The sequence below is a fragment of the Humulus lupulus genome, chromosome 5 (genome assembly GCF_963169125.1).
Source record: "Humulus lupulus chromosome 5, drHumLupu1.1, whole genome shotgun sequence".
Classification (NCBI taxonomy): domain Eukaryota; kingdom Viridiplantae; phylum Streptophyta; class Magnoliopsida; order Rosales; family Cannabaceae; genus Humulus; species Humulus lupulus.
Window position 1 is genome coordinate 227395636 of NC_084797.1, and position 17171 is coordinate 227412806.

At 39.5% G+C, this 17171-nt stretch overlaps 1 long non-coding RNA gene across 1 annotated transcript; it reads left to right on the top strand.

Annotated features, from left to right (window-relative positions):
- Window positions 1-12563: 12563 nt before the first annotated feature.
- On the top strand, window positions 12564-13112 carry LOC133834028 (uncharacterized). The gene is made up of 2 exons (XR_009893277.1): window positions 12564-12730; window positions 12806-13112. It is a non-coding gene; the product is annotated as an uncharacterized LOC133834028 (long non-coding RNA).
- The last annotated feature ends 4059 nt before the right edge of the window (window positions 13113-17171 follow it).

Below are 17171 nucleotides of genomic sequence, written 5' to 3' on the forward strand. Positions count from 1 at the left end.
GTCGAGCCCCGGCCTCCCACAAGCGAAGCTGCTGCGCTCCAGGAGATGGAAATCCTGACAGCAAGCTGAGATATGCAGCTTGGAGCCAGAAGCACATGAAGGCAGGGGCGGTACTGCCCTTGAAGTCTTTTTTCAAGGACTTCACTGATTTTGTCGGGTTGGCCCCCTTCCAGCTCAACACCAATTCCTACAGGGTACTGTCTGCCCTGAGGTCGCTGTATCATGAGTTGAAGTGGGCAGGACCTTCACCAGAAGAGATTTTATATCTCTTCTGCTTGAAAAGCAATCCCTCCCGAGCTTGGGGAGGGGACGACTTCTACTATCTTTCGAGCTATCCGAAGGAGAAGAAGATGTTTGAAGACCTTCCCAATCATCCTCCTGACTTCAAAAAGGCCTTCTTCTGGACAGATAGCCTAGCCCTGTCTCAATTATATTCATTCAGACAGATCCGTAAGTATTTCAACCTCCTTCTTTTTGTGCTCGAACTTTGCTTTAGGCTCGTGCTTAGCTGAAATGTGCTTAATTTTCTAGCCAACTATCATCGCCCTACTCCCACTGATGAGATGAGGGAGCGCCGAGAGACTCTGCTCCAGCTTCCCTATGGCATGAGGTCTCTCTCCTACCTTCTTCATGAAGACAAGCTCCAGGCTTGTGGGCTCTTAGGAGAGGACCAGTCTACATCGGACTGGTCCAATAAAAAATACGACCGGTGGGAGCTCGTGCCTCTGCTAACTGGAAACCTCCCCCCAAGGAGAGATGTGAGGTCTCCACCTCCAGTTCGTCATAGGAGTCCACAATCTAGGAACGAGGCCTCAAGCTCGGGCTCAGATGAGCAAGGTACAATCATCCTTAGCTCGAATATGTGGTCACACTCCCTATTAAAGCATAAACCTGATAGTTTAGTATTGTGCGAGGACGATAGGAACCATTTTTATGTATGGTCTTGGGTAGATGGACGGGTTCATAGGTTCGATAGTTGGCTCAGGAAATATGACACCATGTATAGCCTGAATGAGGTATGGAACAGAATAGCCATTCAATATGGGACCAACGACTATAGGGACCTTTCGAGGTTGATGTCCACCTATAGGGAAGGTACTCCCCCCGCCTCTTCTGAAGATGGGGGAATTTCGTGGTCGCCGAACACAAGCTCGGGGGAGAGTTCCAGTTAGGTTTCTCTCCACTTGTCTTTTTATCCCATGTATGTTTGCATTATGCTGAGTTACTTTATTTTTCGATAACTCATAATGTGGTGCAACTATGCAGGTGAGATGGACTTCGACCTTGACAACATCCTGATCAGTGGCGGAGCCAAGAGAAGCAAGCGTCCCAGGGGGTCGCGAAAAACCGACCGCCCGCCAAGGTCCGTAAGAGGACTGAAAAGACACCTCCTCCACTAGCCCCGCCTGCCATGAGCTCAGATGTGGAGCTGACTCCTCAGATTGAGTCATCCACTATGGTCGAGCCCCAACCTCCCATCATGGTTCACTCAACAACTCGACCTACCTCCGAAAAAACCCTCGGCTCCCTAACATGCAAGTTGTCAGTTTCTACTCACGTTGATGAGTATGTAGTTGACAACGCTACTGGAACCCATGGGGCTACGCTGGGGTCGGACATTCTATCTCAAGTGGGTCAGAGCTTTAGCGGTTTTGACGCTCCTCATTGGCAGTTTTTGAACAACGCCCGAGACTGCAACACACTTTACGAGAAGAGTATTAAGCTTACTGCCACGGTAACTTTTCTTTTCTTGCTACTAGCTGTATTTATAGACGGTCCGTATGCTAATGTTGATTTCTTTGTATGACAGGCTCTTGCTGTCTCTGCTCAGCTCAACTATAAACTGAACAATGAGATCCACTCGAGCAAGTCCTATGCTCAGGAGGCGAAGGATCTTCAGCTCAAATTAAGTGATGAGCTCAAGGCAACAAAGGCAAAGGTAGAGGCAGGAGCCGAGGAGCTTAAGGTCAAGATATCCGAGCTTGAAAAGCAGAATGCCAAGCTCGTAGAGCTTAAGAAGGAGATTGCTCGAGTCAAGGAGGTCAATGCCAAGCTTGAAGAAGATAAGGCCATCACTTTTGAGATCATTGAGAGTGAGAAGACTCGTCTTCTTGAAGAGTTTAAGGAGAAAAAGGATCGGGCGGTCGACCTGGCCATGTACAGAATCTGGGCCAACAATGTCGACCTCGATACCAGGTTCTTAGGCCATCTTGAAGCGAAACTCGTGGCCAAATGGCAAGCTTGACTTAATGAGGAGGAGGCTGCTCGGGATGACGCAGAAGGAGCTAAGGAGGACGCTAATGCTGAGAAGGCCAAGGAGGATGCTGAGAAGGCCAAGGAAATTGCTCCTTCTCTTTAGATGATACCTCAGGGCTGCGTCCCTTTATCTTTTGTAATTGTTTTCCTTTAATTTCTGCCCATGGGGCTGATACAATTTTTCTTTCTTCTGACTTCATTTTAATATACATGCTTTACATTTCTCGGGTTGAAATATTTTGCACATTTTATATTAAAGTGTCATACATGCCTGTTTAATCACACAAACATAGTTTGGATTTAAGCTCGAGGTTCAATGCATTCATGCACAGTTTGCTCGAATTATCCGCTTCCGATCTCGTTATTTGTCAAGGTCGGATATTACTTTTACCATGCACCCGAAAGTACTTGTATGGTGTGTAATGCAAATGGTTTAGTTATATCTTACTTTTTAGTTACTTTTTCTCGTCCTCGGTTAGCTCTCCGAGGTTATGAGGTCGAAACTATTGTTTTGTAAGATACTCCAGCCTCGATCTCGGCTTATACGAAGTGGGTTATGCTCCAACTTACTTCTGATTAGTTTTAGCTGGTTTGTTCCAAACCTATTAAGGTCGTATTAGGTTTGTAATCCATACACTTAGATTTCAATCTAGTTTGCATATTTGGTTACATCCAAACATTTTTATCTTTTTGCCAGTTTGGTTATATCCAAACTTATCTTATTTCGCGCATTTGGTTATTTCCAAATACTTGTGTACTTTTGACAGTTTGGTTATATCCAGATTGTCTTAGCTCGCGTATTTGGTTACGTCCAAACACTTGTATGTTTTTTGATAGTTTGGTTATATCCAAACTATCTTAGTTCGCGCCTTTGGTTATGACCAAAGACTTGTATGCGTTTCGTATATGCTATTTTATTTTTTCAAGCTGACGGTATATGTACCACTAATGCCCCCTTAATATCCTATGAGTGTGACCATAGGTTATTAAATTAAGAGAGATTGCAAAAAATACAGCATATTAAACAAAATCAACCTTTATTTGAAGAAATCCAAAAATAGAAAAACAGTACAGATAAACAAGCATGGTTATCAGCAACATCCTTCCTATACTATTGATAGTAAGGTGGTAGGTGTTTGCCATTCCATGCTCTTGGTACTAGACTTCCATCCAATCTCGCTAACTTGTAAACGCAGGGTCGGATGACTAACTCTATCTGGTAGGGTACTTCCCAATTTGGCCCGAGCACGCTAGCTGCTGGATCTCGTGTCGCCAAGAATACACGCCTTAGCACCAAATCTCCCATGCCGAATTTTCGATCCCGAACTCTTTTGTTGAAGTACCGGGTAGCTCGTTGTTGGTATGTAGCATTTTTTAACTAAGCTTCATTCCTTCTTTCTTCGATCAGGTCAAGAGTTTCTTCGAGCTGAGAGTGGTTCGAGGCTTGATCATAAGCAATGGCTCAAATTGTGGGAATTTCGACCTCGATTAGCAGCATAGCCTCGCAACCGTACGCCAGAGAGAACGGGGTATGTCCTGTCGATGTACGAGTCGTGGTCCTATATCCCCATAGGACTTGGGGCAATTCTTCGGGCCATCTGCTTTTAGCTTTTTCCAACTTTTTCTTCAGCGAATTTTTTAGAGTCTTGTTTACAGCTCGACCTGGCCATTTGCCTGGGGATGGACCACTGACGAGAAACTCTTTATTATTCCATTTTTTTTCGCAAAAGTTGGTAAACAGATCGCTGTCGAACTGGGTTTCGTTATCGGACACAATCTTCCTCGGCATCCCATATCGACATATGATGTTTTTCACCACAAAGTCAAGGACTTTTTTGGAGGTTATTGTCGCCAAAGGTTCAGCTTCTATCCACTTTGTGAAGTAATCTACGGCGACTATCGCGTACTTTACTCCGCCCTTGCCAGTCGGAAGGGAGCCTATGAGGTCGATTCCCCATACTGCAAATGGCCATGGGGAGGTCATCATAGTTAGTTTGGATGGTGGAGCTCGAGGAATTGTGGCGAATCGTTGGCACTTATCACACCTTTTTACGTAGTCGAACGAGTCTGATTTGATGGTATGCCAGAAGTATCCTTGTCGTATGATTTTTTTGGACAAGCTATGCCCCCCAGTATGGTCTCCACAGAACCCTTCATGAATTTCTTCTAATATTTTCTTAGCTTCGGGTGGAGTCACACACCGGAGTAGTGGCATGGAATATCCTCTTCTATACAGCCTTTCATCTATAATGGTATAACAAGGGATTTGATACATCAACTTTTGAGCCTTGGTCCGTTCTTTCGGGAGGATGCTGGTATCGAGATATTCAATTATCGGAGTCATCCAGGTAGGCTCGGAATTGATCATACACACGTCCTCCTGCTCTGGCTCGTCAATACTAGGTGCCGAGAGATGTTCAATTGGCACAACATTCAGCTCGTCATTCTCAGTAGAGGTAGCGAGCCTGGCTAAGGCGTCCGCATTCGAGTTCTGCTCTTGAGGGACCTGCTCTATTGCATAGAACTCGAAATGTTCCAATGCTGATTTTGCCTTTCCTAAGTATGCTGCCATTCTTGTACCACGAGCCTGGTACTCTCCCATGATCTGGTTAACCACTAGCTGGGAGTTTCTGTAGCAATGTATTGATTTAGCTCTGAGCTCTTTGGCTATACGAAGTCCCGCCAGTAAAGCCTTGTACTCGGCCTCGTTATTTGACGCGTTGAAGTCAAATCTCAAGGCAGAGTGAAATCTGCTTCCTGCAGGAGTGATCAAAATTACTCCTGCCCCCGATCCATTTTCATTAGATGACCCATCAACGTAAAGTTTCCACAGCTCGTGGGCCAGGGTTATAACTTCATTGTTGGTCATGCCAGTACACTCCACTATGAAGTCTGCTAAGGCTTGCGCCCTAATGGTCATTCTTGGATGATAGGTGATCTCGAATTGCCCGAGTTTAATGGCCCATTTAAGAAGCCGACCTGAAGCTTCCGGCTTGGACAAGACTTGTCTTAGTAGTTGATCAGTTAGTACATGGATAGGGTGCGCTTGAGAGCTAGCTTCTCCATCAAGGGATATCTTGATTCTTCCCCTAGTAACCTTTTACTGACATAATACACGGGCCTTTGCACCTTTTCTTCCTCTCGTACGAGTACTGCACTTATGGCGTGCTCGGTCGTAGCAAGATATAAGTACAGAACTTCTCCCATAATAGGTTTTGACAAGATAGGGGGTTCTACGAGGTGTTTCTTGAGTTCCTGAAAAGCCAACCCGCATTCCTCTGTCCATTCAAATTTCTTGCCTCCCCTCAACAGGTTGAAAAACGGAAGACAACAGTCTGTAGATTTTGATATAAACCTACTTAGTGCCGCCATCCTGCTTGTCAAACTCTGGACATCTTTGTTTTTTCGAGGTGAAGGCATATCGATCAGGGCCTAGATCTTATCCGGATTAGCCTGTATTCCTCAAGCATTTACAATGAAACCCAGGAATTTTCCTGAAGATACTCCGAAAGAGCACTTCTGAGGGTTAAGTTTCATGTTATATTTCCGGAGCACGGCAAAGCATTCTTCGAGGTCATCAACATGGTTATTGTTAAGTTTAGATTTGACTAACATATCGTCAACATAAACTTCCATGTTGTTCCCTATTTGCTCGGAGAACATCATGTTCACGAGCCGCTGGTAAGTGGCTCCAGGATTTTTGAGCCCGAATGGCATGACATTATTGTTAGGAGTGTGTCCTAAAAGCATCTAAAGACATTTGTTTTTTTTTTCTGTGAATAAATAAATACAATGGTTTATTATTATTGTTATATTTAGATTGTCAAATTATTGTTTGAATAATTTTTTAAATATAAAAAAAATTCCATATTCATTATTGAGGATGGATCTTGTATTAGTACGAGAGAATTAAGATCACATGAATGAATAAAAATAGTCAACAACAACAAATTAAAGTTATGGAATTCTTTAATTGGAGTTGTAAGTACAGTTTACTGAGTATCATAATGATACAAATAATCTAGATTCAGATTATTGATGTGGAAAGACATCTCGGTAAAGGTGCTTTATATAATATGATTATATATGACATGGACCGATACGAATTAGAGTCTTTATCCAAAAAACCATTTAACAATAAAGACTTGTAATTCATATCATAACTGATGATCATTTATAGATCAACCTAAATCCTGAGTGTTCATGAACTCCTGTTCATGTTTATTAAATCTTTTGATTCATTCGTTAAGGTCTCTTCAAAGAATGAGGCTAATGACTTTTGTTTTGGAGATTTAATATCATGGATGGCTGGGAACATGTATCAACAATACAAAATCTAATCTTTCCTAACGGATCGTATATTAGTTCCCTTAAGGGTTAATTCTGGAACTGAATGATTTTGAGCTCAAATCTATAATTAGATTATAGATTAATTACTGACTAGTGAATTAATGGTACTTAAAGAATAAGAAGTAAATTAGAAAGGTTAAATGGTAATTCTCCCATTCTAATTTATGAACTAATTAATTAGAGGGTTGAACTATTGTAAGATGGTTATATCAATGGACGACTTAAGAAAAAGATTTCTGTAAAAGTATATCTATAACATAAAGAGTGCAATTATGAATTTATAGTGGAGTAATATCATAATTAATAAATTAACTATTATAATTAAAGAGTTTAATTATTTAGTTTCAATTTATTGGAGCTTAATGTTATAGGTCCATGGTCCTCGAAATGGCTCAAACAATCACTGTAAATGGCAAATACAAAAAATGGGCAAAAAGGACTTATGTGATAAGTAAAATATTTTTCTATGTATCAAACATAATTATTGTTTAATTATGTGTAATTAATTAATTAAGAATTAATTGATTATTTGATTTAACAAAAAAATAAATAATTTTGAATTAATTTATTTTTGGGATTTTTGGTATTTAAATAATAATAAAAATTTGGAAAAATCACATGCCATCACAGGCATGTGGTACACGTGTGGCACAGTGCATAGGCACTGTGCTACACGCATAAGAGAGTGTACTCAGTCTCTTAATTTCACAATTTTAGTTATTTAAATATTAAATAAATAATGAGATATTTTAATATGATTAAAATATTATTATTTAAACAAAAATCTGATAACTGATCAGTTATTTTAAATTTATTTAAAATAACAAATATTTTAATATATTGGATATCATTTTTTCACAGAACGTAACTTTTCATGGATAGAAAAATATCTAGGAATCTCTCTGAGAGAAAGAGAACAGTGACAAAAACTAAAGTCATTGTTCTTCACAAAACCTAGGTCCAAACTTTATCAGATCTCATGTGTTCAGAACATCTGATAAATAGTTTATTGCCTATTATTTGTATAGCGAGCCCACACTCGTTCTTTGTGTGCCTGAGAACATTTTGGAAGATCTTGGTGTGAGATCTCAAGGATTCAGCCATACGAAAAGATAGCAGCTAGGAAGGACCTAAGGTAATTTTTCTATTCTTGTCCTTGATTCAATATGGATATGCATGTGAAGAAGTAGATCTAGAATTCTTATGGGATTAATTTGACAATTTGATTGTTGTTCCGCTGCGCATAATCTCTAATTTGATCAATAAAAACCAACAATTATAACAATATAACCCTTTATCTATTATGAAGCTCGTATGTTCCTGGTCAGGGGCATGCATGGAAATCTGGTTATATCCAGAATAGGCATCCATAAATGACATTAGTCCATGCCCTGCCATGGCGTCCACGAGCTGGTCAATCCGTGGTAAAGGAAAGCAATCCTTAGGACAGGCCTTGTTGAGGTCCAAGTAGTCAATGCAGGTTCGCCACATTCCATTAGGCTTCGGGACCAGTACCAGATTGACTATCCAATCGAGGTAAAAAGCATCCCTAATGAATTGGTTTGCCTTTAACTAGTCGACTTCCTCTTTTAGGGCCTTTTTCCTATCGTCATCCAATTGTCTTTGCTTTTGTTGCTTCAGCGGGAAGCTTTTATCGATATTTAGCGCGTGGCTCACTATATTTGGACTTATTCCTACCATGTTCGAATGTGACCACGCGAAGACATCCTGGTTTTTCTTCAGAAAGCAAATTAATTGCTATTTAGTTTCTTCATGGAGGTTTTTCCCGACCTTTACTATTTTTGGGGGGTTTGATTCTTCGAGCCTGATTTCTTCGAGCTCTTCTAATGGCTCGAGATCAGCTCTTTCCTCCACTCTTGGGTCGATTTCTTCATCTATCTCCAAGATTGTCCCATCTTTATTCTGAATAATGACGAGCGCTTATGCGCTATCCTGCTTTTTTCCTCTTATGGAAATGCTATAGCATTCCCTCCTGGCCAACTGGTCTCCCTTCAATGTCCCGATACCACTAGAAGTCGAGAACTTGATGGCCAAATGCCTTACAGATGAGACTGCCCCCAACCCTACTAGGGTGGGTCTCCCGAGCAGCACGTTGTAGGCCGATGGCAGGTCCACTACTACAAACTCCATCATCTTGGTTGCTGAGATTGGATAGTCTCCCAAGGTTACAGGGAGTTCAATGGACCCCATACAGGCAATCCCCTCTCCTGAAAAACCGTACAAGGTCGTTGCATAAGCTTTTAGGTCTCGAAGCGCGAGTCCCATCTTTTCTAAGGTGGCCTTATAGAGAATGTTCACTGAGCTCCCATTATCAATGAGAACTCGGTGAACTCTCTTATTCGTGAGCTGGAGAGTGATGACCAGTGGGTCATTGTGGGGAAACTAAACATGGGATGTATTGTCCTCAGTAAAAGTTATCGGCTGAGATTTAATCTTTTGGCACTTTGGAGCTCTAGGTTTGGGTTCATAGGGGGACCCATCCCCAGTTTTTAGCTCATTCACATATTGCTTTTGGGCATTCTTGCCCGTCCCTGCGATATGAGGCCCGCCCAAGATGGTTATCACATCTTCTCCATCAATCGGAGGGGGCCTATCCTCTTCTCTAGCTCGGGAATTATTGTTTTAAGCAGGCGGTGGCGCAGCTGCCCTCTGGCTAGTAGAAGCCTGATTATTATTCTGGTTCCTGACATACTCTCTGAAGTATCCTCTTGAGATCAGTCCTTCGATCTCGTCCTTCAATTGCCTGCATTCATCAGTAATATGCCCAGTATCTTTGTGAAATCGATAGTACTTGTTGGAGTCCCTCTTGGACTTCTGGTTTCTCATGGGGTCTAAATGCTTGAAAGGGACCTGGTTTTCATTAGCCAGGTATATATTCTCCCGAGACTTGTTGAGCTCGGTGTACACTTTGTACACGGAGAAATACCTTTCCCCTTTCTTCTTCTTTCCCCTTTCCGCCTCGGGGTTACTTCCTTCGTTCTTCTTCCTATTGGAAGGGTTTTCTGCAGGAGGTTTTGAGGCTGATGGGTCTGCCGAGGCTGAGGCAGAGTTTACGTTTATCATTGTAGTTACGGGCTGAGAGGTCATATTCAGTGTTGACCTCGCCTCTTCTACATTGAAAAACCTCTGAGATCGCCTATTAAACTCGGTTAAGGACCTCACAGGTTTTCTCTGCATATCATCCCAGAGGGGACTTCCTGGCATTACCCCAGCTTGGACAGCCATTAGATGACTGTTTTCGTCTACATCATGAGCTCGGGCGACTTCCAGATTAAATCTTGTTAGGTAGCTCTTCAACGTTTCACCCGGCTGTTGCCGAACGTTGGTCAGGGTCGATGCTTCGGGTCTTGCCCCGATCATGGCTCTAAACTGCTTCTTGAAATCCTTTGATAGCTAATCCCAAGAAGTGATTGAATGTCTCTTATATTTTTCGAACCAGTTTTTTGCTGGTCTTGTAAGCGATGCTGGAAATAACATGCATCTGAGCTCCTAACCTACATTACTTGCTCTCATTATGGTGTTAAATGTACTCAAATGACTGTACAGGTCGGATTTCCCTTCAAAAGGAGGGACATGAGGAATCCAAAACCCTTGAGGAAACGGAGTGTTGGATATATGAGGAGCGAATGGTTTGAGCTCCTCATCAGAATCCTCATCCCGACTCCGACCTCGCTCATTCTGCAAGAGCCTAAATGCCCTTTCCAACGGATCAATTATTTCTTGAACTGGGTCTTCAGGGGGTCTTGCCTGAAATTAGCTATCATTGATCACAATTCCAGGCTCGCGCCTTCGCAGGGGATCTTTGTACCCATTTAGGCGATCTCTCAGGTTTGGGTTCGATGGATTACCACTACCCCGATTCTGATTCAGGTGCTCCCGCAAATCGGAGCGGTTCCTATGGTTTCCAGTATTTCTTCAACCTTGATCATACATGCTGACTGATCTGCCGTCCCTTGAGTCGTCACTGGCGAGGCCTTTCACATGATTGTTCCGAGACGGAGTTCTTTCATGCTGCCTCATCTCTGCAGTGCGAGATCGAGACATTTGGCTTCTCACAGGTTGGTCGCCTCTCCGTTCTCTAGTAGCATCTCTATTCCCCTGTCTCTGTCCTGCCCGCCTTGCCTCATCACCCCGAGTTGGTTGTATGTTCCTCCGAGGTGGTGAGGGGTATCTTATTGGTGACGGTGAGAACCGTATGGGTGACGGTGGCTGCCAGCCATTTCGGGGCCTGGATGGCCCTGAGTTTGCCCGTGCTGACTCGGTAACATTCTGTGAGTTACCAGGAACCTGAGTCCGAGCCTCTGCAGGGGCACGGTTATTCCCAGTTTCTGCTGGTAACTCCACAGTTGAGTTAGCCGGAGCCCTAGTCCGAGTACTTCTTCTGGGTCTCGAGGGAGCAGGTTGCTTTGTCGGTGGACGAGGCTGCTCTGTTCCTCTTGTGGCAGCATTTTTTTGAGGTAGCCCACGAGGCCTGCAAGGAGGAACATGAATGTCCCGCGGAGGTGGGTCTTGGTTCTCCTGCGGAGGTTGAGGTTGAGCCACCTGCGCATCCGCGACTAACCTAGCCAATTCTTCATTCCGCTTCTTAGCTTCAGCCAACTGTTTTCTTAACTGTCGGTTTTCAAGTTCCATAATGGGGACGTACCTCTTAGGATTATAGTACATGTCCTCATCATCCCTTGGAGCTGGAGGTCCTCGAGAATCAGAGGACTCACTTTTCTCTTCAGTTTCAGGATTCTTCATCGGCTGCTTCCCAGGGCGCCACAGATAGTTTTCTTCAGGAATATTCTGATCATTCGCAGCCATAGCTAATCAGGGATTGTATTGCTTAAGGCTCTCAATGAAAGCACCAAACTGTTGACGCCGTTCTTCATCAACTTAAAACGTAGAGTAGTTAAACAACAATAACTATGGCGCAGATAAATTATACAGAATAACAACAAGAATTTTACGTGGTTCAGCAGTTAACTCTGCCTAGTCCACGAGTCAATGTTATTAAGACTTTTGATATTTCAGGAAATTCTTCAGGGATGAATTCTCCATAAATTCCCTCAAGATATCAAAAATTTGTCCCTTACAAAAGTTCACGACCTCTCTATTTATAGAGGGTTCTCAGAGTTTGTTCCCACATATTTTGGGAAGATACCCCTCTTCATTAATGGGAATAATGACATTAAATTCTATAACTCCTATATACAAGGAAACGTCCCCTGAAGACCAGGGGGCATATAACAGACTAGTTAATCACAACTACAAAATACCCTTTACGGGACACTTTTTTTAACCATGCACATAAATGCAAGTCCTTAAAAATATTTATGGAATTTTTAGGACACTCATTGAGAGTCCTGAAAAAACACAATTTAGGACTCGCAATGAGTGTCCTAAAAAAATATGTGAGTCCTAAAAAAATCTGGGCTAAAAAATGAGTGTTTTACTTAACAATTTTAAGGACTTGCTTTGGGAGTCCTTAATACTTTTTAAGGACTCGCAACACCTGAGTTGAAAAATTAGGAATGGTGACTTTTAAAGACTCGTTTTGCAAGTCCTAAAAGAGTATTAAGGACTATCAAAGCAAGTCCTTAAAATTGTTAAAGAGCATAAAAAAATTCAGCCTCTAATATTCATAAAAAAATATTAATTATTAATTTGCAACATAATTATTAGTTAAAAATAAGTTTTCATTATATATATTATATTAATAATACTTATTGAGGTAAGATTTTAATTTAAATAAAAAATTATAATTCTAATAAATATTAAAATATGATAATAATAATAATAATAATAATAAGTGGTTTTATTTTTTAAAAACTAAAACTAATTTACATGAAAAAAAAAAAGAAATATATATTATAACATTACCCTTACATAAATTATATACTTATTACATAATATTTATATAAAGTTAAAAAGGCCCAAAGCCCACTTTTTCACTTTCCCCTCTAATCCCTACTTATTTTCTTTTTGTCAACCTAATCGGCCGCACACCCTTTTCTCATGGTATCATTGCATGTCTCTCCGATGAGATGGGTTGCTAGCTATCAATGGCGTCGGGGCTTGGGACTATAGCGTGTGGTGGTTATATCGTGCAAGGGCAGAGGTATCTCGGTACCCTCTTTTCTCTTGTCTCTCTCTCGCTCACCCTTTCATCTTCATCTCTCTTTGTCTTCCTCAGGTGATGGCCATAGATGGATTTGGTGGAGCTCTGGGAAATTTTCAGTCATGTGTATCTGGGGCCATCTTCGACATCAGTTGGTGGTTTTGGATTGACTTTGTTGTCCGCAACCCCATCAAGGTTAGCTTCATCCATTATCTTGATTTATCTTTTGACATTTTTGTTTATATATATATATTTCTGGTTTATGTTGTAAATTGTATATTTGTTGTGTGTAATTTTGTGGAACCCAAATCCTAGATATTGGGTTCGAGGTATCTAGATTTTGGTCTTTGTTATATATTTATCTAGTTGTCTTTTAGATCAATCTCTTCCTTCTGTTTTGGTTTACTACTTTCTTTTTTGTTCTCATCAGCCAAATCTCATGCTTATGGTCATTCAAGTGTATTGCATCTGTTAAATGGTTTGTACATTTATTTAGATTACTGCATATGTACTTGAGTTGCAAAAACTCTAGAAATCAAGTTGTGATCTTACATTTTGCCAACTATCTCATGATAAATAAATTGGGCCAGGTTTCATAACCTCTCGTTCCAGCATAATTATAAGTTAAATAGTCTTGGCGGGAGCTCTATTTTTAGTTCCTTATGAATTATGATTAGTTTTTCATTCAATTGCTGGTTTTTTTTTTCTCTAAGTGTTCTGTTTCTTTTGGTAACCTCTCACAAGGGTGGGAAAGTCTACTTGCAATTGGAGTTTGAAGTCAATAGGAAAATGGTTCTTCTTGTTTTATCATTTCTTTTGAAAAAAAAAAACTTTTACTGAATTTGTGTACATTCCTTCATGCCTAAAGTACTTTATTTTTTCTTTAAAAGTTGTAAAATCTTCATGAATGTTTTGTTCAGAGATCTTAAAGATTCTTCCTATGGAAATAATAATCTTATTTTATATTAGGTATTAGATAAACTAATTTTGTTTATTTTTTAATTATTATGTATATATCATTCATTTATGGATGTATTTTGGTAAATAACTATGTGTTTCAATTTGAATTTTAAATTGCACAAAGTGTTTGATAAAATGTACTTAGTGTATTTCCTTGATACTTTGTATTTTCCTTGTCTTGTTCTAGTCTGAAAATTTTAATTTATTGATTTTGTTTTGATATAAAGTATTACATAGATAAAATTAGTATTAATATATGGTGTCTGCATTTTTATTTTACATGTTCTCGGTGTACATTCCTTCATGCCCAAAGTATTATGAAACTAAGAACTCCTTATTATGTTCTCGGTGATCTTATTTATAACTATATTATCTTTTCTTTTCTTACTAAGTACTATGGACTTAAAATCTAATGCATATTACCTATACAATGCATGTCTTTATACGTGTGTATATATGTATATTAATTTCTCGTTGTTTATTGTATATTGTCTAATGTGCTATGAATGATTGGTAATTTGGTTTATTAATGTCTATGTGATTTGATAAACTAACTAGCTAAGACTAACTACTGATGCTATGAGAAATTGTCGATTAAAAATAAATAATTAGTTAACATTAGGATGTTGATTAAAAAGAAAAAGTTATGAGATTAGGGTAATTTTGGCATTGCAATACTTATAGTTTTTCATGTTCGGTGTATTATAATGTGATTTTTCATGTGTTCAGGGATGATTTTAGAAAGAAATTCATGGCAGCCAATCCTTTGGAAAGGCAGTGACGAGGGTGAGTACAAGGACAAGAAGAAGAAATATATGTTGTTTGACAATGAATTTAGTGTTTTATTATATTTGTAATTTTTATTAGAGTAAATGATTATTGTTTGAATGGTTAATTATTTACCTTATAAATCTAGTTATATATTTTTTAGAGTCAAGATGATTATACTTTTAATAAGTTTTTTTTAATTTAATCTATAAATTTTTAGATTATATAAATGTTTCATTTAAATAATAATTTTTAATTTAAAATAATAATAAATATTTTTTTTAAAAATTAAAAATATAACTTTTAAGGGCACCCAAAGAGAGTCCTAAAATCCTTACTTAAAGGCACTCAGCAAGATCTTTTAGGACTCGCGGACATTCTTTTAGGACTCGCAACGCGAGTCCTAAAAACCTTACTTAAAGGCACTTAGCAAGATCTTTTAGGACTAACCTTACTTAAAGGCACTCAGCAAGATCTGCGAGTCCTAAAACCCTTAGTTTTTAAGGCTCTCAAATAGAGGACTCGCGCCCCGCGAGTTCTAAAAACTTTTTTAGGACTCGCAATGCTAGTCCTAAAAAGTCTTTTTTGTAGTAGTGAATATCACTTTAATGTAGGGAAGTTACAACAATAAATATCTTTTGGATGCATGGACTGCGTCTCATCAGATGACCCACTAAGTTGTTCGAGGTCGGCAATCAGCATCATGCCACACTACAACAAAAATGACTTATAGGAGCGACGCATGTCGCCCCTAATAACCCGAAAAGTCGCCCCTGATTAGTCGCCCATGGAAAAATGTCCCTGAAGGGGCAACTCGAGGGTTGCCCCTGATATTCAAATATCAAAGGCGACATAGTCGCCCCTAAAACTTGAAATGTCGCCTCAAAATTTTGAAAATTTTGAATTATTTTTGTCGATATGTCGCCCCTGATACTCCATTAGTCGCCCCTAATACTATACTATGTTGCCCCAAATGGTTACACGTGGCATATGTCGCCCCTAAAACTTGAAATGTCGCCTAAAAAATTTGAAAATTTTGAATTATTTTTGTCGATATGTCGCCCCTGATACTCCATTAGTCGCCTCTAATACTATACTATGTCGCCTCAAATGGTTGTACGTGGCATATTATCAGGGGCAACAGTGTCGCCCCTAATACTATTTTATTTATAAAAAAATAATATAATTAATTAATTAAATACAATTTTAATTAATTATTTATCGAAATTATTATTTAAAATTTAAATAATTGAAAACAAATATATTAAAAATAAAAATATTATATTAAATATTCAAATTAGTTTATTAAAATAACAATTGTACATATTCATAATACATTAACATAGCAAATATTCATATTGTTCATAAAATTTAGCAATAATTAATAATAAAATAAACCTAGTCTCCTAAATCAGCTGCATCGTCCTCCTCCTTACTGTCTTCTTGTTGTGGTTGTTGCGGTGGCTGTGGTTGTGATTGCTGCGGTGCCGGCATCGGCCAAGGATATTGGGGAGGTAATGTGGACGATCCAGCTCCATACATGTAGGGATACGATGGCTGGGAGGACGGTGGAATCGGACACGGATAAGGTGTTGCTCCGTGCATATATGGAGGTACCATATGTTGAGACGGTGCTGCCCCGTACATAGAAGGATGAGTTGGACCTGGAGGTTGAGAAGACGAAGCCCTAGAAATATTGTCACTATCAGGCACAGGCAGCATCTGAACGTTTGGTGGACGAAATGAAGGTACAAAATATTGAGTTAAGAAATTAACTTGATCAGTCAATTTCTGTAGATTATTCTCCAATTTTTCTATATATTCTCTTGAATGATGAGGAGGAACTTGAGACTCGCTGAAGTTAGAGTGTTAGGTAGATGATGACCCCGACCCCGACCTCGACCTCGACCCCGACCCCGACCCCGACCCCTTCAATTTGCGGCCCACTCCTCGCACATGTCCACGCCTTTGGCCTAATACTTTTTGTAACACCTCCACCTGATCAACTGATGACAGACTATCATTATTAGAAGCATCAGTGGATGTTTGCTGAGTTTGTAACTCAAAATCAACATTCAGTTTTTCCTGTTTTCAAAAAATGTTAGACACTAACATTAAATATAACTCTATTAATATTAAAAAATATAATTCAAACTTACATAATCTTGGCGAGCATCATCGTTCACGAAATCATTTGTTGCTTTCTTCCAATGATAATCCTTCCATGACTCAATGAGGTCCGGGTTCGTCTAAAAAATATAACCCAAATGTTAGAGAACATATAATTTAAAAGAACATAATTTTGATAATATTTTATCTTTTACTTACTTTTTCAAAACAGACGGCTGCCAGCGATTTTGTACCCTGGGTTGTAGAATACTTTTGTTTCTTCCGATTTTCCTTATTCTTTATGGAGCGCGCAATAAATTGTGGACTTGTAAATAACTGACAGATCTGCTTCCACTCCTCCTTGTTAACATCATTGGTTGGGTTGTTTAGAACCTTATCCCAATCCTCTGGTCCATTGTAGTGTTTCTCAAAGTGTTTTGATAACTCTACAAAATAGAGTTATTTTATCACTTTTTATGTGCTAATTGTTGCTTAATTCTTGAGTTTTTAATTGATTTATTAAGTTTTCATGTAATTTTGAATTTATTAGGTTTATTTTAATTTTATATAATTTTGTGTGTTTTTATAAGTATTTTGTTGTAAA